The following is a 25,448-nucleotide window of genomic DNA, read 5'->3' as shown; positions in this document are numbered from 1 at the left end:
TGTATCAGTGTTAAGAAATTTTAATGTTATTACTCATCTTTAACATGATTTTTAAAAAACTTACTGAATAGGATGGGATCAATGATATTAAACTTGTGCAGTGTTTCAACTGATGATAATTCCGCAAGCTACTTAAAAGCCCTTTCCGTTTTATTGCAACTTTCTGTATCTTGTCCACTGGGATAGATTAAGAGACTCTAAGAAAATAAAGAAAATAAAATAAAGAAAATAAAGACATAAAGAAAGAACCACAAGATTGGTAGGAGGGGTGGACTATTGATATGATTAAATCCCAAATGCCTGATATGATTAAATCCCCAAAGAACTACAAACTGGAGAATCACTATATTTCAGAAAGTCTCCCAGATGAGTCTGAGTTGCATGTCAGGCCCACTCAGCCGGGAGGTCCAGGACCAGGAAGAGGAGCCTCCAGAGCATTTGGCTTTGAAGGCCAGTGGGGCTGGGTTGCAGAAGCGCCACAGAATTGGGAGAAATAGAGACTTCACACTTGGAGGATGCACGCAGACTCGCACATGCACCAGGACCAAGGGCAAGAGCAGTAATTTCCTAGGAGCTTGGGCCAGACCAACCTGCTTATCATACCCGAAGACACGACCCAGATGGCTTCATAGGTAAAGCATTTAAAGAAGAGTTAACACCTATCTTTCTGAAATATTCAAAAAATATAGAGGAAGGAACACTTCCAAATTCATTGTATGCAGCCACTCTATTACCCTGATATGAGAACCAGCCAAAGATATCACACAACAAAGAAAATTACAGGCCAATATCACTGATGAACATAGATGCAAAAATCCCCAACAAAATACTAGCAAATTGAATGCAGCAATACATTTAAAGGATCATACTCCATGGTCAGGTGGGATTTATCCCAGGGATGAAAGAATTTTTTAATATCTGCAAATAAATGTGATATGACAACATTAACAAATTGAAAGATAAAAACCATATGGTCATTTCAATGGATGCAGAAAGAGCTTTTGCTAAGATACAACATTGATTTATGATAAAAACTCTTCATAGAGAGAACCTACCTCAACATATAGACAAACCCATGGTTAACATCACACCCAATGGTGAAAACCTGAAAGCATTTTGTCTAACATCTGGAACAATACAAGGGTATCTACTCTTGCTTTTATTCAACATAGCTTTGGAGAGGGTGTAGAGTAAAGGAAAACCTCCTACATTGTTGGTGGAAATGTAAATTAGTATATTTTGGAGAACATACAGAGAACAGTTAGAAAAGAACAGTTTAAAACTAGAATTAGAGTTGCCATATGATCTTTCCATCCCACTCCTGGGCAGATATCTGGATAAAAGACACGTGCACCTCAGTGCTCATTACAGTGCTATTTACAGTAGTGAAGACATAGAAACAATCTAAATGTCCACTGACAGGTGAATGGATAAAGATGTGGTACATATATACATATAGTAGAATACTTCTCAGTCATAAAAAATGACATAATGTCATTGTAGCAACATAGATGGACCTAGAGAAGATTATACAAAGTGAAGTAAGACAGATAAAAAAGACCATGTGATATCACTTATAGGTGGAATCTAAAAATGTATATAAATAAACTTATTTATAAAACAGAAATGAACTCACAGACACAGAAAACAAACTTATAGTTACCAAAAAGGATACGGGGAGAGGGGTAAAATTAGGAGTTTGGGATTAAAAATTCACACCACCATATATAAAAAAGATGAACAATAAAGACCTACTGTATAGTACAGGGAACTACATTCAATGTACTGTAATAACCTATAATGGGAAAAATTCTGAAAAATAATATGTATGTGTGTATGTGTGTGCATGTAACTGAATCACTTTGCTATATACCTTAAACTAACACAGCATTGTAAATTAATTTTGCTTCAATTTTTAAAAGTTAAAAAAAATAAAAATCAAAGAAAGAAAATATACATGAAAACAAACAAAAACTTAGGAAAAGATAATCAAGGATTGAACTGATAATAAAAGAATGAAATTCAACCCCCTATCCCGCAAAAAAGAAAGGCAAATTAGTTGTCCAAAATTGCCTAATAATTTAATAAAATGTTACCATATCAAGTAATTTAACAAAACCTAGTAATTTAACAAAATCACTACCTACTAATTTAACAGAACATCAAATAAGCAACTTAGTTCATTGTGATCAAGTTTGTTCTTAGTCAACTCACTTTTTTAAAACTGTTCACATATAAGTAACAATTCTTTTACTTTATTTAAAAAATCTATACTTAATATAAAGGCTTTTGTTAAGAAATAGGTCCCTAAGCCATTTATTATATATTAAGCTCTATACTTCCTAATTTTGAAAAGTAAACTTTTTCAGATACTTTAATTTAGTGTTTATATGGATAAATCTCTCAATTTTCTGAGGCTACTGATCTCAACATGAGCTTCATATTAGAATCATTTGAAGAACTTTAAAAATGCTCCTGTAAAACACAGTTCAAATATTCTGGGGTGGGGAACTAGCAATTACCTACTTTTGTAGGAAAAACCACTTTAAAACTTGAGAGCTTAAAACAATAAGCATTTATTTGATTTTCAGTAGATCATTTGGCCTGAAGTCAGCTGGGCAATTATTCTGCTGGAACTGAAAGTCAAATAATTGCTGAGAAAAACATTTTTCCAAACTCTGAGACAGATACAGAATTCAAGACCAGGGGAAAATCTGTAGGGAGAGGTACACCGCTAAATATCTTGATTCTCTCTGTTTTCTATTTTTACAGTAGTTGGAACCATGCTTTCAAGGTTTTATTTTATTTTTATTTTTTTAAGCAAATAGTATTATTTCCCAAAATATTTTATTATGAAAATATTCAAATATACAGAAAACTTGAAGAATAATAAAACAAACCAGGTGTTCATAATTAAAGAATTAACATTTTGCCATATGTTTTACTGAACGATTGGAAAGTAACTCACAGGCATTTCACCCCTAAACAAGTAAGCATGCATCTCATAAAAACAACCATAATACCATTATGTACCTCAAAAAATGAACAGTAATTCCCTAATATTAGAAAAAAACAAACAAACCGAGAATCAAGATATTAAAATGCAGAGTAACTGTCAAATTAGTTACCAGAGCTTAAACTTAGAATGTAACAATTTAAACTCATTATGGGACAACTAAGTGATATGAAGACTTGGGTTTGTACTTATTTCCAATGATCTGAGATTTTGAACTCCTACACAAGAGAAGAAACACACACACACAAAATAATGGACACAGAATAAGAAGACAAGTGATTTAATATTACCATGGATGGCTTTTCTAAGACCTAAGAGAATGAATATGATTATTTTCATGAAATATTAATTCCAAAATCTTGGGCCATGACAATCTCTCTAGAAAAGTTCACATAATAATAGATATTGTGAGCCATTGCATTTTGATTTTATAGATACTTTCCTATTTAGATCCCTATGTTTTTGCTCATTTGAATATCACAACCAAAGAGCTTGTTTCTGGAATCAACTACACTAATAGAATACAGTATTTTGTAGTTTTGATAATTAGATAATTAGGTCTGTAAGAGATAAGCACTTGCATAACTAGAATGTCAACAATGATGAGTAGGTTATCTATTTTGCTCTTGAGAGTCAAATTTTACTTGTTATAAAATACCATTTATCATATTTCTAGGTAATATCAAATTCCTTATATGAAGAATATAATATTTTTACTTGGTTATTATGATCTTCATCAGATATATTTTTGTAACATGGCTTGGATAACTAAAATAGTAGCAACAACTTATTCATTTTGACCCAACTTTTTGTTCTTTGTTACAGATGGCTTCATTATAGAGGAACAGACAAACAATATAGACATTTCCTTGTGTGCGCCTCTTACACATGGAAAAAACCAAATAAACCAAATATATGTTTGTTCCAGTCCTCCATTTACTATACTAAAGGATTACTGGCACATACCAAATGGTTATTCCCCCTGAGTACATGTATGTTCATGTTTTCATGGGTTTTCCGCAACTATATAAGAGCTTATTGGATCATTTACTCTAAAACATAGAAATGTAAATAAATAATTGTTAATATTTAAAATCAATGAAAATATACTCTGTTTTAACAGATGTTGTCTGTTAAAGCTGAAAAGAAATAAAGAAAAACCTCATTTTTTTTCTTCTATATTTACTTTGGGAAAGTGTATAAAATTTTATTTCATGGAAAAACTTAAAATGCATTTTCAAACATACATTTTGATAATTATAAAAAATGTTATATATTTCATAAAGGGCACACAGTAGTTTCCAAAGAAATAATCATTCGAATTTTAAAATACAAATCTTTCTGGCAAGCTTTGTTAGATGATTGTGTCTTGTCTGATATTTCTCTGGCAAACTTACTTATAAAGGAAGGAAAAACACATTTTAAGAAGAAGCAAACAAAAATATAATTTCATCTTTATCAAATAAAATGAATTTAAGGGAATTTGTAAGTTTTCATGGAAATATATCTTGGAGAAACATGTAAAGGAAATGTGTTATATAAGTAGTGTGACAAATATATTTTAGTGAGCCCATTGTAGAGACTGCAGAATATAAAATATTTATGAAATATATAAATATATATATGAAATATGTAAAATTTTTAATAATGTTGAAAATGCACTTATAGTTGACTAGAGAAAAACAAGGGAACTTAAGGAAGAGGCAAATATCAAATATTTTATACATGTGTGCATATATATGTAAAGTGATATATTTATACATACGTACATACATATACACATACATACATATAACTGGTAGATCACATTGACACACCCAACTAATAACCAGAGTATATCTAACAAATGTTGCCCTGTAACTTATCTATTTTCTCCCTCCCTGATTCTGAGCTGGCCTTGAGAGTTTGTTTAGCTAACAGAATAGTACTATATTCTGATGGCTCAGTGGGTAAAGAATCCACCTGCAATACAGGAGCTACAGGCGACGTGAGTTGAATCCCAGGGCCAGGAAGATCCCCTAAAGGAGAAAATGACAACCTACCCCAGGATTCTTGCCTGGGGAATCCCATTGCAGAGGAGTCTGGCGAGCTACAGTCCATGCGGGCACAAAGAGTTGGACATGAGTCAGCACACGGCATACACAAGACACTGCAAGAGTGATGGTGTGCTAGATTTGAGCTTGTACAACTTTTATTTATCTTCTTGAAACTCCGAATCTACCATGAAAACAAGCTCAGGGAAGAGGAAAGATCAAGTGAAAGAGACAAGTCATCTCAGCTGAGCTCATGCCGGACCAGTCAGGTACCGACTGAGCTGCCAGTAGACCACAGAAGCATAAGTCTAGCCAAGAGCATCAAGACTGGCTCAATAAACATCCATTCAACTCATCCTGTATCCGTGACAAGGTGAAAAGCAATAAATCATTGTTATTTTAAGCCACTAAGTGTGGGGGTAGTTTGTACCATGACAATATTGTTGTAATAGGTGATCTACAGCAAGTATGTAATTTATTATACAAACCAGGAGTTTTAAGAATGAAAGGGACTGCTATCAATAATTATACTGAGAAAGCAGGTATAAATTAGCCTTGCCCAAGTATAAATAAGCATATAGTCATCTTATTTATGTAGCATTCAGTATCAGTCATTATCCAAATTTTCTTTTTTAACTTATGAGGTTTACATATTGTTTATTGGGTTATAGGGTTATGGAAAACCTAGAAAATGAAATGCAAACTTATCACCACCTTTAATAATATATGTATTCATCCTTCAGCTGTAAAAGAGAGAAACACAACTCAAAATGATTTACAAAATAAAGAAATTTATAATCTCACATAAAGAGTTAAGGTTAGTTGGTTTATTGACTCAACAATACCACTAAAGAAAAAAACCACAAAAATAAACAAACAAAACCCTTTAAGCTGTTTTTATTAAAATCTTCCTTATCTCAACAAATGGAATTATGATATGCCTAGGTTTCATAACATTTTACTCTTTCTCCCATTTTATTCATCAGCAAATCCTGATGTATTAACCTTTGAAACACATACAAAATCTGACTATAGTTTATGAGATCCATTATCATCTTGACCTAAAATACCATCCTCTCCTGCTGAATTATTGCAATAGCCTCTTAATCTGTTTCTCTAGTTATATGTCTCTACAGTCTATTCTTAACTTAGAGTGACCCTTTCATACCGTAAATCAGATCATGCCACATCTCTGCTGACAGCCCTCCACTCTCTGTCCATTTAATTTAAAATTACAATGTTCTAATGCTGTGCTGTCTATTTCAGTAGCCACTAGCCATGTACAGCTATTGTTAACTTTATATGTGCCTGCTTCAAATGACGGTTCACTTTAAGTATAAAATATACTTTGAGAAAATTAGTATGACAAAAAAGAATGCAAAATATCTCATTAATAGCTTATATGTTGATTACATTAATATAATAATGTAAGACATTTTATAAGATATTATTCTGCATGTGTTGGATTAAATAAAATACATTGCTAAGTTAATTTGCTTTTATTTTACTTTTTTATGGGGCAACTTTAAACTGTAAAATTCTATGTGTCTGGCAGTATATTTGTTTGACTGCCTATATGAGCAGACGTGTAAAGGCACTCTGAGTTAATCTCTTACTGTGTCCCTTCCCTTTGTTCACTGTGTTAAAAAAACTCTTGTATATATTTTTGTGACCCTCCTCCTGCCACAGAAACATCAGACATGCACCTATTTTTAGGGGCAATTTTAAGTTTTGTATAAACAAATAAAATTCTGGAATCTTCTCGAGGAAAACAACAGTATTAACATAAAATATGGTAAAAGTAAGTATTTGTTAGAATTAATAAAAGAACTATAATTCCTAAGGTGAAAAATACCACAAACACGAAAAATTCTAGATGCTACAGTAATAAGACAATATTATGGGCACTGTAATTAATAACATTATATTGTCTCTGGTCTTTCACCTTTAGGTTAAAACTCATAAAGTATCAGTTCCGTAAGCCACAGAATTATTTATTGGAAGTTATTCCTATGAAGGTGTGGCTAGGCACAACACAACCATAAGTGGAAGTGATTGAGTATATACCACCAAAATCACATCATATGCAATCATTTTAAATGTATCTTCTGTTCATCTTCGATTTAGCTGGTTTTCCAAAAATGCCTGTGTCACCTGGACACAACCATATAAAAATAGGCGTATACTGGAGGGGAATTTAAAGTTGAGAGACAGTGAGTAACCTTATCCAATTGAAGCTAGCAAAAATCTAATTTTTGAAAATTTTACAAAAACATGTGGCCACGTGATCATATTGCTGGTTTCATAGTAAATACTTCCCATGAGGCCTTCGGATAGACAGAGTCTTTACCTCCTAGGAAACAGATCCTAAATATTCATTGGAAGGACTGATGTTGAAACTGAAGCTGAAGCTGAAACTCCAATTCTTTGGCCACCTGATGTGAAGAACTGATTCATTGGAAAAGACCCTGATGCTGAGAAAGATTAAAGGTGAGAGGAGAAGTGGATGACAGAGGATGAGACTCAGTGGACATGAATTTGAGCAAGCAAGAGTTGGTGATGGACAGGGAAGCCTGGCATGCTGCAGTCTATGGGGTCACAAAGAATCGGATATGACTGAGCGACTGAACTGAACCGCCTTCATATCCCCTTAAAAAATCACCTTCCCAATGAGATTTACCATGGTCAACCTATTTAAAATCACAACCATCCACAGCTTCCCGATGTAACTTACTCTGCCTTTTTTTTGCCCCCCAGAGATCTCTGTATAGTATAAAATTTGCTTTATTAAGTTTTTTGTTGTTGTTGTTATTGTTGCTGGTTGATCTTCCCTAATGTTACTGGAATAGAAACACTGTGAGGAAATTTTTATAATTATTTTCCAAGACTGAATCATGTCTACAGCAGAGTAACTACTCAATAAATGTATATTCAATAAATGAAGAAGCCAGAGTCTTTTATCTTTCTGCACTGCCAACCCCCCTGGTCTTCAGATTTTTCTCTTATATTTGCAAGATAAGGCAGCAGACATCATCTCTTCAAACTGGGAACTGAAAAAGGACAAGGAATTGTTCCCTTTTGGTTCTCCTTTGCATTTTTCTACCTCATTATTACTTGCTTTAGCATTGGCCATTTTCTTCATTATGCTTTCCCTTCATTATCTTTAATTTTCCTTTCCTATCACTGTATCTTAAATGCCTGAGTTATTTTTCTTTCTTTTCTTTTTCATGGGTCTATGTACTGAGATTATGCATTTTCTCTAAGATTTATTTAGCTGTCCATACACTTTTGTATGTCAGGCTTCAACTGTGATTGTCTTTAAAGAGTGTGCAATTTGTGACTGAACATTCTCTGTAGCATCTGAGTTGCTTAGGAGACAGTTTCATGATTTGTTTTGATATAATTTATAGATGCATAGCCTTTGCTCTGCTTCATTTTGTACTCCATGGCCAAATATGCCTGTTACTCCAGGTATCTCTTGACTTCTTACTTTTGCATTCCAACCCCCTAGGATGAAAAGGATATCTTTTTTTGGTATTAGTTCTAGAAGGTCTTCATAGAACCATTCAATTTCAGGTTCTTTGGTATTAGTGGTTGGGACATAGACTTGGATTACTGTGATGTTGAATGGTTTGCCTTGGAAATGAACCAAGATCATTCTGTCACTTTTGAGGTTGCACCCAAGTACTGTATTTCATATTCTTTTGTTGACTGTGAGGGCTGCTCTCCATTTTTTGTAAGGGATTCTTGCCCATGATAGTAGATATAATGGTCATTTGAATTAAATTCACCTATTCCTATCCATTTTAGTTCACTGATTGCTAAAATGTAGATTTTCACTCTTGTCATCTCCTGCTTGACCACATCCAAAATACCTTGATTCGTGGACATAACATTCCAGGTACCTATGCAATATTGTTCTTTACAGCATTGAACTTTACTTTCACCACCAGACACATCCACAACTGAGCATCATTTCTGCTTTGGCACAGTATCTACATCCTTTCCGGAGCTATTTCTCTGCTCTTCCCCTGTAGCATTTGGACACCTTCTGATCTGGGAGGCTCATCTTCTGGTTTCATACCTATCTGTCTTTTCATACTGTTTATGGGGTTCACAAAGCAAGAATACTGGAGTGATGTGCCATTCCCTCCTCCAGTGGTCATGTACAGATATGAGAGTTGGGCCATAAAGAAGGCTAAATACCAAAGAATTGATGCTTTCAAATTATGGTGCTGCAGAGGACTCTTGAGAGTCGCTTGGACTGCAAGGAGATCAAACCAGTCAATCCTAATTGGAATTAACCCTGAATATTCGTTGGAAGGACTGATGCTGAAACTTAAGCTCCAATACTTTGGCCACCTGATGCGAACAGCCGACTCATTGGAAAAGACCCTGATGCTGGGAAGGATCGAGGGCAGGAGAAGAAACAGGTGACAGAAGATGAGATGGTTGGATTGCATCACCGACTTAATGGACAAGAGTTTGAGCAAGCTCATGGAGATGGTGAAGGACAGTGAAGCCTGGCGTGCTGCAGTCCATGGGGTCACAAAGAGTCAGACACAATTTAGAAACTAGACAACAACAACAGATGAACAGGAAATTTTTTTTCTGTATTTTTCAGATGTATAGTTTTATTACATTGTGATCACAGAACATGATCAACTATTCCTATTTTTAGAATATTTTAGGGGTTGGGTCTTTTGTGGCCTAATAAATGGAAGTTTATTAGGAATGCTCTATCTACAGTCATACTTTACAAATATTGCTGCATTTCTTGACAAAACACATAATTTATTACAGTTGGAATAAATTATGTGTTTATTCTATTAGTTCAAGTAAGGTATACATTCAAAGAATCCTACCTACAACTAGATATCACTAAACCAGATGAAACTGTTGAAACTGGCATGACTTGAAAATTAGATTGTTTTAATTGCACTATAAAATAATTCATTTAACATCTTATTGTAAATAAAAAGTTAAATTAAGAGATTTCTTCTGTTTGTCATCTAGAAATACAAGAAAGAAGAAAAATAAAAAATATTTACTATAAATTCATTTGTAGAGAAGAATGAAAAATGTTTCTACCTATATCACATCCACTGGAATACTGTGAAAATTGTCACTAGATTCATTCAACATGTAGATTTAAACATTGAGTAAGAGTGTGTAATGACTTCCATGTACTGATTTGGTGAAAGTTTGGTCCAAAGAATAAATTGGGAAAAGGGTCATTGGAGTGTTTCTTTTCCTTTTCCCATAAAATGTAACTTATTTATCACAAAGATGTATAAGAATGTCCTGGGTATAGTTAAGATTATCATACATATAATTCAATAGTTCAAATTTTGAAATTCATATAGAAACCTAGAAAAATTCATTTTTCTCTATTTCTCTAACCATAAATTTGACCTAATGTCTCAGTCTTTCTGATACAGCTTTTTGTAAATACTGTATTATATTTTATCTATTTCTGAAAAGGTAAAGCTAAAACAAAGAATCTTTACATATTATTTTTCTTTTTTTAGCAGGACAGGCTAATTTTCTCTGAATTCCTACTGCATTAAAATGTGATATCAAGATGTAAGAGATGCTGGTAGGACAGATTTGAAGGATTTTGAACTTGAATGCATTCTGATTATTTTTCTTTCCTTGACAAAATTGCAAGGAAACTATGCTCCTTATATAACACTGCCGTAGAAACAGAGCTGACTGTCTACAGCATTATATACAACTTGGCTCTCCCTGTGGGAGATGAATAATAATTGTTTTGTTTCCAGAGTATCACAAAGTAATATGAAATTTGCAGAGAATAATAAACAGAGCCTAGGCTTAGCTCCTGCCTCTGAATCATCAGCCAGATCAAATGAGCATTGGATGCTGTTGTACAAAGTGAATGTAACATTAACTCTGCAGTTGAGATGAAAATATTTCACCTGCTAACATATTTCAAAATGACTTTTGAAAGAGATGCCTTGCTTTGTTTAATGATATTTTATTCATTATGCATTACAAATATTGTTATTTATCAACAGGATCCTTTGTTGACATTTTCCTCCAAGGTTTAACCTTTGGCTAAAGAGAACATGTTTGAATTTACATTGTTAACGAGTTTATATTGAAATTTAAGTGGTTCATGGAATCTTAAAAGTATATGTTATTATCGACATAAGAGTATTTCAAAATCCCTAGTGTGTGATATGTATATGCGTGATTGAGAGGTTGCTGATCTATTTAATTTTTCAGATTGCATTTCAATGATGATGCCTGATTCTGAAATTCATAGGGTTTGAGTCTGGGATTAAGTTTTTACTCTCTTTGTGGCCTTGTAAAATTAATTAATACTTACTGGATATAATCAAAGATAATAAATGACCTTGTCTGATAGAGATATTATGAAAATTAAACGAGCTAGACCAAGCAAATGTCTTACATAGTGGCAGACATGTATTGAATGTTTAAGAAGAATAAATGTTATTAATGAAAAGTTAATTTACAACACAGTGAAAATAATCCTGGACAGGAAATGTGGAGCTCCAGTAAAAACACTATTACTTAATAGCTCTGCAGCCTTGGGAAAAGCACATAAACTCTCTGAATCTATTTTAGTAGCTATAAAATAAAGGTTTCCATTATAACTTGCACATCAAAAAAAAAACTGACATAAAGACAAAACAAAATAACATATCTGACCATGTCACACAGCCAGATGAACTTTTATTTTAGGGTTTATTAATTTTATCATCTTCCTTCACACACAGATTTCCTCTAGAATCATGAAATTAGTTGATGTTCTCTATATAAATCTGTATTTGAAAAAAAAAAAACATTCAAATTCAAACTGCTGGCAATTTTATGCAGACTTTGCTTGTATATCAACATTTTTCACAGTTTGGCTTTTTTAGAAATGTGCTTTTCATTGCTATTTTACCTCATTCCTAACAGTTAACTATCAAACATGTATTCAAAAAAGTTTATTTCTGCAACCATCCGCTACAAGTCCCATATTGCTTTTATCCCTTTGGAATACCCTGGCTATAAAATTTAGCACAGGAAAAGAGTGAAATTGGATGTACATATCAAGTAAGCTATTTTGGTCACCATGTCTCCAAGGAACAACTTGATATAGATTTATAATCCATCTTTAAAATTGATGAACCTTAGGGACTGTAATGGAAATGAAATATTTAGGCACTGAGACTTTAACATGATTTAAATATCCAAATAGAATATAGAAGACTAGCTTGGAGGAAATAAAGAAACAAGAAAAGAAGGAATGAATTGGTACTCTGTCTGATTTGTATTGCTGCAAAGAAACAAACTTTCACATACTGGACCAAAACATATTTTACTGGCATATGAACTTCTATTTCCACTCAATGTTGCTGGAAATATACAAGTCAATTCAACTAAATGAATATTTTTGTCTAATCCCAAACGCTCCAATTTTTTTCACACATTCCATTGTTTTTGTGTATGTGTGTGTGGACTTAAGAGGTGACTGGTAGCTCAGCTGTCTCCATGGAGATTAATAGCATGTGATTTGCAACATGATTTTAAAGCAGGATAATGTGCCAGATTCAATGGTACTTAATTATAGAGAATGAGCCACTTTTTGTCTCAAGCTGTAAATATTTCAGGATGAAATCTATAGAAAACAAAAACTGTATTATAAGAAAACATAGTTACATTTTAAATGTAAAGGATATTCAAAATGCCATTTCACTGAGTTTAAGAAATAGCTACTATTTTCCAGGAGATGATTCTGATTTTTTGTTGGGGGGGGGAGGGGTGGAGTAGGGATGGTGAGGAGGTGATTCTATATAGTATTTTCACACAGTGTATGACAATTTCAGCCTACGCTATCTTTTCAAGAATGTTTGTACAGTAAGCAACCTAAGAGGATAGAAATGTTCTCCCTGTAAGTGGTGAATGCGTTTGTTTATTGACCAGGAAAATACAGATAACAAATTCCTCTTTCCAATAAGACTGGGAAAAATGTAAGCTTGGGATTCATCTATGATGCAGACTCATTGTGCAGCATCCTCCTGGGCTATTTCTCACAGACTCCATAGGCCATCGGAGGCAGGAGTGCCTGATGAAAACATGAAGCTCATGCACGATGATATGTCAAAAAGGCCTTTGTCTCTATCCCATGGGTCTCTTGCCATCTGCCAGCATCTATGAACTGGGGCAAGGCATCTCATCAGCTGAGAAATTGGGTAAAATCTAAGACTCTTCATCATTTATGACAGGTTCATTTTGATCTAACAGTTATTTATTGAGAAATTAATGGACAAGTGACTGTGTTCAATGTTGCATGGAAATAAACAAAGAGATATGTGAGGCATCAGTTCGGTTCAGTCACTAAGTCGTGTCCAACTCTGTGTGAACCCATGGACTGCAGCACATCAGACTTCCCTGTCCATCACCCACTCCCAGAGCTGACTCAAACTCACGTCCATGGAGTCAGTGATGCTATGCAAACATTTCATCCTCTGTCGTCCCCATCTCCTCTCGCCTTCAATCTTTCCCAGCATCAGGGTCTTTTCTAGTGAGTCAGTTCTTCGCATCAGGAGGCCAAAGTATTGGAGTTTCAGCTTCAGCATCAGTCCTTCCAATGAATATTCAGGACTGATTTCCTTTAGGATAGATTGGTTGGATCTCCATGCAGTAAAACAGACTCTCAAGAGTCTTTTCCAACACCACAGTCCAAAAGCATCAATTCTTTGATACTCAGCTTTCTTTATAGTCCAACACTCACATCCATACATGACTACTGGAAAAAACATAGTTTTGACTAGATGGACTTTTGCTGGCAAAGTAATGTCTCTGCTTTTTAATATGCTGTCTAGGTTGATCAGAGCTTTTCTTCCAAGGAGCAAGCTTCTTTTAATTTCATGGCTGTAGTCACCATCTGTAGTGATTTTGGAGCCCCCCAAAATAAAGTCTCTCACTGTTTCCTTGTTTCCCCATCTATTTGCCATGAAGTGATGGGACCAGATGCATATTCTTAGTTTTCTGAATTTGAGTTTTAAGCCAACTTTCCTACTCTCCTCCTTAACTTTCACCAAGAGGCCCTTTAGTCCTTCACTTTCCGCCATAAGGGTGGTGTCATCTGTTTATCTGATTATTGATACTTCTCCTGGCAATCTTGATTCCAGCTTGTGCTTCATCCAGCCTGGCATTTCATATGATGTATTCTGCATATAAATTAAATAAACAGCGTGACAATATGTAGCCTTGACATACTCCTTTCCCGATTTGGAACCAGTCTGTTGTTCCACGTTCAGTTCTAACTGTTGCTTCTTGACCAGATTTCTCTGGAGACTAGGTCAGGTGGTCTGGTATTCCCATCTGTTAGAACTTTACATATCTTGTTGTGGACCACACAGTCAAAGGTTTTGATGTACTCAACAAAGCAGAAGTAGATGTTTTTCAGGAACTATCTTGCTTTTTTGATGATCCATCGGATGTTGGCAATTTGATCTCTGGTTCCTCTGCCTTTTCTAAAACCAGCTTGAGTATCTGGAAGTTCTCAGTTCATGTTCTGTTGAAGCCTGGCTTGGAGAATTTTAAGCATTATTTTGCTAGCATGTGAGATGAGTGCAATTGTGCAGTAGTTTGAACATTCTTTGGCATTGCCTTTCTGTGGGATTGGAATGAAAACTGACATTTTCCAGTCCTGTGGCCACTGCTGAGTTTTCAAAATTTGCTGGGATATTGAGTGCAGCACTTTAACAGCATCATCTTTTAGGATTTAAATTGCTCGATTGCAATTCCATCATTGCCACTAGCTTTGTTCACAGTGAATATTCCTAAGGCCCACTTGACACTGCATTCCAGGATGTCTGGCTCTAGGTGAGTGAGCACACCATCATGTTTATCTGGGTCACAAAGATCTTTTTTGTATAGCTCTTCTGTTTATTTTTGCCACTTCTTTATAATATCTTCTGCTTCTGTTAGATCCATACCATTTCTGTCTTTATTGTGCCCTTCTTTACATGAAATATTCCCTTCATATCGCAAATATTCTTGAAAAGATCTCTAGCTTTTCCCATTATATTGTTTTCCTCTATTTCTTTGCACTGATCATTGAAGGAGGCTTTCTTACCTCTCCTTGTTATTCTTTGTAACTTTGCATTCAGATGGGTATATCTTTCCTGTTCTCAGTTTGCCTTTAGCTTTTAGCTTCTCTTCTTTTCTCAGCTGTTTGTAAGGCCTCCTCAGACAACCATTTTGACTTTTTGCATTATTTTCTTGGGGATGATCATGATTGCTGCCTCCTGTACAATTTCACGAAACTCTGTCCATAGTTCTTCAGGCACTCTATCAATCAGATCTAATCCCTTGAATCCATTTGTCACTTCCACTGTATAATCATAAAGGAATTAATTTAGGTCATACCTAAATGGTCTGGTGGTTTTCCCTACTTTCTTAAACTTAAGTCTGAATTTGGCAATAAGAATTTCATGATCTGAGCCACAGTCAGCTTCCAGTCTTGTTTTCGCTGACTGTATAGAGCTTCTCCATCTTTGACTGCAAAGAATATTATCAATCTGATTATGGTATTGACCACCTGGTGATGTCCATGTGTAAAGTCTTCTCTTGTGTTGTTGGAAGAGGGTGTTTGCTCAGACCAGTGCGTTGTCTTGACAAAACTCTTAGTCTTTGCCTTGCTTCATTCTGTACTACAAGGCCAAATTTGCTTGTTATTCCAGGCATCTTTTGACTTCCTACTTTTGCATTCCAGTCCCCTATAATGAAAAGGATATCTTTTTTGTGTGTTAGCTCTAGAAGATCTTGTAGATCTTCATAGAACTGTTCAACTTCAGCTTCTTCAGCATTACTGGTTTGGGCATAGATTTGGATTCCTGTGATATTGAATGGTTTGCCTTGGAAATGAACAGAGATCATTCTGTCATTTTTGTGATTGCATCGAAGTACTGAATTTCGGACTCTCTTGTTGACTATGATGGCTACTCCATTTCTTCTAAGGGATTCTTCCCCACAGTAGTACATATAATGGTAATCTGAGTTAAATTCACCCATTCCAGTCCATTTTAGGGCACTGATTCCTAAAATGTTGATCTTTACTCGTGCCATCTCCTGTTTGACCACTTCCAATCTACCTTGATTCATGGACCTAATATTCCAGGTTTCTATGCAATATTGTTCTCTTTTTTTTTTTATTGCAATATTGTTCTTTACAGCATTGGACTTTACTTCCATCACCAGTCACATCCAAAACTGGCTATTGTTTTTGCTTTGGTTCTGTCTCTTTATTATTTCTGGAGTTATTTCCCCACTGATCTCCAGGAGCATATCGGGCACCTACCAACCTGGGGAGTTCCTCTTTCAGTGTCCTATCTTTTTGCCTTTCCTGACTGTCATGGGGTTCTCAAGGTAAGAACACTGAAGTGGTTTGCCATTCCCTTCTCTGGTGGATCACGTTTTGTCAGAACTTTCCACCATGACCCATCCATCTTGGGTGGCCCTACACATCATGGCTCATAGTTTCATTGAGTTAGACAAGGCTGTGATCCATGTGATCAGATTGGTTAGTTTTCTGTGATAGTGGTTTACAGTCTGTCTGCCCTCTGATGGAGAAGGATAAGAGCCTTATGGAAGCTTCCTGATGGGAGAGACTGACTGAGGAGGAAACTGGTTCTTGTTCTGATGGGCACGGCCATGCTTAGTAAATCTTCAATCCAATTTTCTGTTGAAGAGAGGGGCTGTGTTCCCTCCCTGTTGTTTGATCTGAGGCCAAACTACGGTGGAGGTAATGAAGATAATGGTGACCTCCTTCAAAAGGTCCCAGCATGCACTGCTCCACTCAGTGTGGAGTGGAGCACCTCCTGCTCCCTGATCCTGCAGCAGGTCGCCACTGATCCACGCCTCTGCCAGAGACTGCTGGACACTCATGGACACGTCTGGGTCAGTCTCTTGTGGGGTCACTGCTCCTTTCTCCTGGGCCCTGGTGCACACAAGGTTTTGTCTGTGCCCTCCAAGAGTCTGTTTCCCCAGTCCTGTGTAAGTTCTGGCAGCTCTATGATGGGGTTAATGGCGACCTCCTCCAAGAGGGCTTATGCCATACCCAGGTCTGCTGCACCCAGAGCCCTTGTCCCTGCAGCAGGCCATGCTGACCCGTTCCTCCACAGGAGACACTTAAACACAATTCTGGCTCAGTCTCGGTGGGGTCTCTGGGTCCTGGTGCATACAAGTTTTGTTTGAGCCCTCCAAGCATCTCTGGCGGGTATGGTGTTTGATTCTAAATGTGACTTTGCCCCACCTACCATCCTTGCTGGGGCCTCTCCTTTGCCCTTGAATGTGGGGTATCTTTATTTGGTGGGATCCAACATTTTCCTGTTGATGGTTGTTCAGTAGCAAGTTGTAATTTTGGAGTTCTTGCAAGAGAAGATGAGTGATGAGTGCATGTCCTTCTACTCTGCCATCTTAACTTGCTCTAAAGGTATTTACCATTGGAGATAAAGTGGGGAAGTAAAAAATAGCCTGGATAATGTAATTCAAGGAAGAAATTATACTGACAAAATGCCAAAAAAAAAAAAAAAAAAAAAAAAAAAAAAAAACCAACAGCAGAAAACATGAAGAAACAAACAACATCATACCCCCAAATCATATTTTGACAGGTACCAAATGTGCAGTATGGAGTTAAAGAAACATCCAAACTAATAAAGTTAAAGGAGATCTTGGTTTGTTTCTGTAATAAGTAGATAATCATGGTTTAATTTTATATTATGTGGAGAACTGTGCATGGGTATGAGACTTAAAAGACAATTTAGGACAGATAAAGTAATGCTTGATGACCAGGAAAAGAGGTTTGGGACCTTGTATCTGTCAGGAGTCAACCACTAGGAAACACAGACACGTACACTAAAGGATTATTGCAGGAATTGGCCTACACACTCCACAGGGGAGGAACCTGCTTCCATAATCCCTACAAGACCTTCTCCACTTCTAATGCTGGAGCCTGAAGCCCACACAGTAGCAGTCAGGAAGGGACTGGACTTTCATGAGCATGAAGGCTGTCTGAATCCTGTGTCCATTCTTGCTGTCTTTTTAAAATCTCTGCGATGAGGGCATCCTGCAGATGCCACAGAGCCTAATAAACACATCTGGTCCAGATGCTCCTTCAGCCAACCTGTTGAGTCAGCAGATGAGCAACATGGTACCAAGTGATGGCTGCCTCCTCTCCACCTCCAAAATCTGCTAAGAATCTCCCTTCTGGCCCAACAGGACATATACAAGGGAAGGAATTCTGAGAATTCTAACCCAGCTGACATAGTGCAGAGCTATCATAGACCTTAATAGATAGATATTGGAATGCCTTTAAAGTTTTTTTTCTTTAAAATAATACTGGAGAAGCTGTTAACAAATATTATGTAAAACTGCACAAACTCGTTTGAAAATAAGAAAGTCTGGATGCACGAGACAAGTGCTCGGGCCTGGTGCACTGGGAAGACCCAGAGGAATCGGGTGGAAAGGGAGGTGGGAGGGGGGATCGGGATGGGGAATACATGTAAATCCATGGCTGATTCATGTCAATGTATGACAAAAACCAGTACCATATTGTAAAGTAATTAGCCTCCAACTAATAAAAATAAATGGAAAAAAAAGAAAAGAAAAGAAGAAAGTCAAATTCTGAACAGCAGCTAATTATTTTGAATACATTTAATACTGTGTCATTAACTGCTTACAAGGTATTTACTTTCTTACCCTCAACCAATTATTGTCTTTTTTCCCACACTGACTACCAGAAATAGAAATTATGTTATTCCTTAATAAAGTAGTTAAATATATATTCAAATAATCAATCTACCAAAATACAGTAATACAGTAGATTACCTTTATAGCATATGGGTGGGTATAAGAAAATCCAATGAAGGTGTTCATATTAGTTAATCTAATTCAGCTCAGTCACCTGGTCTGGACTATGCAGAATCAAAATTGCATAAAATCCATCTCACTGTCCTAATGAAGTGCCGTGGCTTAGCACTTAATAATAAGGGCAATTCTTTAGGGGATGAAAAAGCACCAAAATGTCAGCTTTCAGAAGTTGATCTTTATTTTAGTCTATTTGAGATGATAGAGACTTCTTTTTATGCCTCAGAGAAATGAATGTGAAGAGAGTGTCACAAGTTTTACTGTATTTAATTCAGCTTTCTCTAAGCCTAAAATGGAGAAAGCATTAATAAATACTGAACTCCCTGTCTCAGATCTGCCTGAAACAGATTTTAATAAATTACATTTTATGCTGCAATCCAAGCAATGAGCTGCCAAACTTATGATTAACAGAGCAGCATTCTTATAAAAGAACTACAGTTCTAAAATAAAATAACTGTGTTATACAGTTACACATCAATATCAAAAGGAGGGACAATGTTGTTGCAATGTTAATAATAAATTATTAAGCGGTCAGTTCAATTCTGTCTCACATTTTAAAGTATGTACTAATTGACATAAAAATTTGAAAGATAATTTTTACAAACTTGGAGTGGGATCACTGTCGTTTTGGTGTAAGACTCTGAGAGGACAGTCACAAAAACTCATTTGAGTAGCAATACATTTTCTAAATTGAAATTATACTCTTTGAAGTCCCAAACAAATGCATATGAAAATCCATCAAGGCTGCTAGTAAGTTTAATATTCTTAAAGAATGTCTTTGGGAACATTTAAGCATGGTTTTAATTTTTAATTTCAATTTTTCTAAATATTCTAATAGTTACTGAAATTATTCTTAAGATGTTTTCAAGGCTTTTTACAAGTCAAAACTGACCTTTTCAGCCAGTGGGGGTGAAAAAATATTTTCTCAACAGCTGATCCAGAATTCTCCATTGAACAAGAACTGCATTTGTTTAGAAAATGATACCAAAGGAAAAAAGGTTAGTTAGGCTTTTGGCTTTTAGCTTATAGATTGGATGAGCTAAGGAGGAAGAAAAGTGTTAAACTTTAAAAATAAATGAAAATTGGAAATAGAGATAGCACAAAAAAAGAGAGAAGGGACGAGGAAAATAAGAGCAGTCAAGTAGAAGAGCAGTATGCCAAAGCTGGAGTTGCAGAAATGGCTGAGGAACTGTTAGCTAGATCCCCAAGGCTGATTCTGCAGTTTTCTAATTGCAAAGAGAAACTTCTCTCATCTTCCTTAATCTTCTGGAGTGAGTAAAGTCTGTTGCTCACTCTCTCCTCTAAAAATAAGCACGCAAAACTCAAAGTTAATCATCCTGATTCTTTTCTGTGGCTTATTTGCCATCTTCTTGTCTTGTCACCTCTTCTTCTAACTAGTGGCTTTCAAATTTTAGCATTCATCAGAATTTCCTGGGGAACTTCTTAAAACAGAATTTGGGGATTCATTCCCAGAGCTTTTGATTCAGCAAGCGGAGTATGGCCTGACCCTGCTGGCTAGGGAAACGTATTTTGAGAATATCTGGCCGCACATTTTCCCTGCTCTCACCCTCACTCATCCCTCACCTGGACACTAGCCTCCTAACTGATGCCTCTACTACGTCTACTCAGTAGTCTGAATAATCTTCCAAAAGGTATAAATCTGATTGGGTAAATAAAACTTCCACAAAAAGCATTTTCTGTCCACTTTATGTAAAATACAGTGCAATCCTTTTCTCCCACCTCCTGCACCTCAAATACATACTGCTTTATATTTTAAGATGTACCACTATCTTATGGCTTCTTATTTAATATATAAGAAATATGTAATCCTATTGTTTATAAATTACTAGAGTTATGATATAAAATAGCTTGTCTCTCCTGCTTATATCCTTGATCCTACATTGTGCATGGCTCATGTTGTAGATTTTGTTAATATTTGTTAAAAGAGTTAAAATACCATATTGCTGTTGTAAATATTTTGCTTTAGATGCTTAGTTATTTTTTACATTTTCCATGAAGATTTAGATTGCAAGAACTTCTATTTTATTTACTTTCTTATAGTCCAGTTCTGTCATTACTCAGCCTTCCTATTTTGGGGACAGATACTTATCTTCTTTGTGTTTCAGTTTCCTTACCCATAAAATGGGGGTAATAATGCTATCCATGTCAAAGGTTGCTTTTAGAAATCAATTTATTGTTACATGTAGAGCACATGACACATGGTAAATTCTCAATAAATGCTAATTTAATTTCATTATTGTTTAAAATTGTTATCATTGCTACCTCAGATGCTCCCCCCAGATTAGACTGTTCACCACCAACCAGAAGTCATTGTTGGCAAAGGGATTGGGAGGTTGAAGAATACTCAAAAGGAGTGCTATGATGAATGAAAATGAGGGTGTCTTAAAGTTAAAGTCTCCAACCAGTAGGCAGAAGTTTGTATCGCTGGAATGTCGGGATTGTAGATGTGGACAAGCTGGTTCAGACAGCAAATGGTTTTGGAAAATGGAACTGTCTGGTATTTAATCCCTGCTTGTGGAGACTGGGGAATGGAACAAAGTATAACTTACTGAGAACCTGCTACATGCCAGATAATTGCATTCATGTTGTCTAATTTCACACTTGTCAGTATTTCTATTTTTATAGAAGTAAGGGAAGAGACAGAGACATCAGGTAACTTGTAAAACACTATGCAATTTAAAATTATAGATTCTGAATTCACTCTTAGTTTTGTCTAAATCCAAAGCTAATCACCTCTTCTTTTTCATGCTTTACTTTTAATGACAATGAGCAATAAATTTGCAAGCATTTCTGATATACAAGTTAAATCTACCTACAGAGCGGAGGCTGCTTTTGATTTACATCCAAATTAAGAACCCTCTTTTGGGAATGTGGTTTCCTGGAGCTAAGGGTAACAAGATGGGAGACATAGGTGGCTAGGACCTTTGGGAAGTAGAGAAGAAGAAAAATGTGTTGAGGTCAAAAGCAAGCAATCTTGTGATTTTAAAATGAACACTTTAGACCTGACACCATTCCCAAAGAGGAATGACCTTGGCCCTTCCCTGAACTAGAAATCCTCATGTTCCACTAAGCAGTACACAATGGGACACTGAAAAACCAAAGGTGGAAAGTGTGTTTGCAACAACTTAAAATTTCTAGAAGCAGTAAAAATCATATGTTTCTCAGAAATACTCTAGCTCACCTGGCATACATCAAATTAAAACTCACATCACTACCCAGTGTTAATCTCAGAATTTCTGATTCATTAAGTCTTTAGGTGAAGCCAGAAAAACTGCACCTATAACAACTTCTGAGGCAATGCTGATGCTGCTGATCTACGGCCATATTTTGAGAATCACCACTGCAGTCTAAACCACTCATTTTATACGGGAATAAAGTGAGATGAGAGTGTATTCAAAGTTGCACAGAAAATGATCTTGGAAGAGTAAAAAGAATAAAGGACCACTGAGATTTGTCTGAAGAATTTATCTGGAGTCAGTCTTGTGATAACATGGTTGTGGCCAGGCCCAAATTCATCGTTAAAGCTATAAGGATATTCAGTCACTTTGGGACTAAGTAAACCACCAGGAAAAAGAAATCAACAGTATACATTTTATGCCATTTTCTCATAAACACTAACTCTCATTTTGAACATATTATAACAAATTCTATTAGCTCATTTTAAAACTTTAATGAAAATGGGTGAAACATTTTATCTAGTTAGTCTTCAATCGTTGAAATTCATTAGCAGAAGTTAGGCTATTTAAATCATGGAGTAAATGCTATGTTCTCAAGGGAAAATTGATTTTATTTCCCAGGCCAAATCAGATGAATTGGATATAGTTGCCTAGGGTACTGTCTTGAAACTTATTTGGATGCTAAGCTGGGGCTTGGAGAAAAAGATAATTATCTGCCAAAGGTAATGAAGAGAGAAGGAACACCAAGTATTATACATTGTCAAATTCTGGGTTGTTACTATCAGTTGTGATGGTTTTTCACATTTTTCATGTGAAAAATGTTTACATGGCTCTAAATTTGTTGAATATTTATGCCATTAATTATGACCTTGGAAACATTCTCTATCATGTATTGTTTAATGAAATATTGATTGATCCACCCCATAAAATTCTGCATCTGTGTAGTCAGATGACACATAAATTTCATGACTCTGCTGCTCTATGACTGTCCATGTAGTACAAACTGAGTCTTGTGATTCACTTGATGACCCATTTGGCAAACAAATAAGGTTAAATTGTGACTCTGAGAGATTTTAAGAATACTATGCAATAATGCTAATCAACTGTGTCTATGATGATGACATGATTTTTGAGTGATTTTTTTTTTTTTTTTACTTGTAGCAAATATCTAGAAAGCCTAGGAAATGAAAAAGCAAAAAGGTACTGGCCCTAAAGGGCTATGTATTAGTTTTCTATTGATAGATAACAAATTACCACAAATTTAGCATCTTAGAATGAAGTACATTTACTCTCTCAGTTCTTGTGGGCCAGGAGTCTAGGTTTAGGTTAAGTGACTCAATGCCGAACACAATTCAGGGTTGCAATCTTCTCTGAGGCTCTAGGTTCTCTTCCAAGTTCATCAGTTGTTTGTGGAAATTCAGTTTCTTGAGGCTGTGGGTTGTCCTTTTTAGAGTTCTTAGGTTCTCTTAGGTCCCTGTTCTCTTTTTTAGAGTAATGGAGTATCTTTACTATCTCCTAATGGATGCTATCAATTCCTAGCCATATAGATGATATTCATGATGGGGAATCTTACTTTTTTGAAACCAACAAGAGAATCTTTCCTATGCTTTAGATCCCTTCTTTGCAGAAAGGGTCCAGTCCCTTTTAATGGCTCATCTGATTTGCTCAGACCCACCCAGAATACTCTAACTTTTAATTACCTCAAAGTTAAGTGATTTGAGACCTTAATTACACGTTTGAAATCCTTCAGTTTTTGTTATATAACATAGTCTCATCATGGTAGTGACACTTATAATAGACAGTCCCTCAACAGTCAAGGAGAAGAGATTACAAGGCATGTGTGTGTAGCAAGGGCAGGGAATTTGGGATGTCATCTTAGAATTAGGACGCCTACCACATGCTACTATATACATGATGTTTATTTTATATAATTTTCTGATTATAAAATACTGATATTATATATTTATTATGAAAATTTTGAAGTAAAGAATAAAAAATACACATCTTCTGTACTCACCATTTATGGGTAATTTGGTGATTCTTCTCTATTGTCTCTACTTGTATACATATGTGTAAATGTTTTAAACTGCTAGACCTTCCTAAATATACAATTTTGCATTTTTTCACTTAAAATATTAGAAATACTTTCCTACATCATTTACATTATTCGAAAAGCTCTTTCAGTGACTACATGGTATTTATCATATGGATGTATCATCTTTTATTTTACCACTTCCTTAGGTTTATTCCATTATTTCCATATTTTACTGTTCCTTGCAGTGACTACCTTTATATGTTATTTTGTTAGCATCTTTATTTTAGTCAGATAAGGCTTGTGGTATAAGGCAATGATGGACATAATATCTCATGCCTACCTCTATTCAAGCCTTTGGTAGTACCCATCACTGATTCTAGGTCTAGACACTTGAAAACTTCAGCTAGTGAGACACTAGCAAACCCAATTCAAGCAGAGTATAAAATTAATCCTTACACAGTCCAACTTTCTTTCATGACCTCTGCCACTACATGAAAATGTTTCCAGGCTAGACTATGGAATTATGTGATTATCGTGGTAACGTGAACTGAATGTACCTAGCAAAGGTCACCCAGGACGAGGCATCCCCCAGCCTAAACAAGGTGACTGCACACGCCTGAGTGAACCTAGTCAAGGTCAGCTGAGCCTGAGCCAAATCAGCTAATCTATTGACTCACAGGGCACAATAATAAGTTATTGTTTTGAACAACTAAATATTTGAGGTAGTTTGTTAACCAACTAAAATCTAACTTACACACAGCTTTAGAAATGAACAGGATGAATGAAAGGATACATTTAGAAGTATCAGAAAATTACCAAAGAGTAATTATTTAAACAAAGTAACATTCACAGTGATGCTGAAAAATAGTGAGCTGAAAATTGCTTTCATGGAAGGAAAGAAGCAGGCTCTTTTGTAAAGACAAAAAATATCATTGAGAAGAAAGACAATTCAGCACATTGTCTTGAGACATACAAACAGCACAAAGACACGAAATGCTCTTTTCATCGTGAGTTTCAGAAGTTTTCTCTGAGCATGACAAGACCTAGACTGTTTCTATAACAGACCACTGGGACAGCCTCTAAGGCATAAATGTTTTGTTAAAACCTTCTGAGGAATAAAAGCCTTCACTGCTCACTGACATGAATAAGGCCCTGGTCAAGCTGAAACCACACATAGACATTAGCTTGGCTTCCCTTCATTCCTTTTAACTCACTGAGGCAAGAACTTGGCTGCATTTAGACATACTTACTGCTGCTGC

The sequence above is a fragment of the Cervus canadensis genome, chromosome 25 (genome assembly GCF_019320065.1).
Source record: "Cervus canadensis isolate Bull #8, Minnesota chromosome 25, ASM1932006v1, whole genome shotgun sequence".
In the NCBI taxonomy this organism is placed as follows: Eukaryota; Metazoa; Chordata; class Mammalia; order Artiodactyla; family Cervidae; genus Cervus; species Cervus canadensis.
This window is presented reverse-complemented; position numbering follows the sequence as displayed.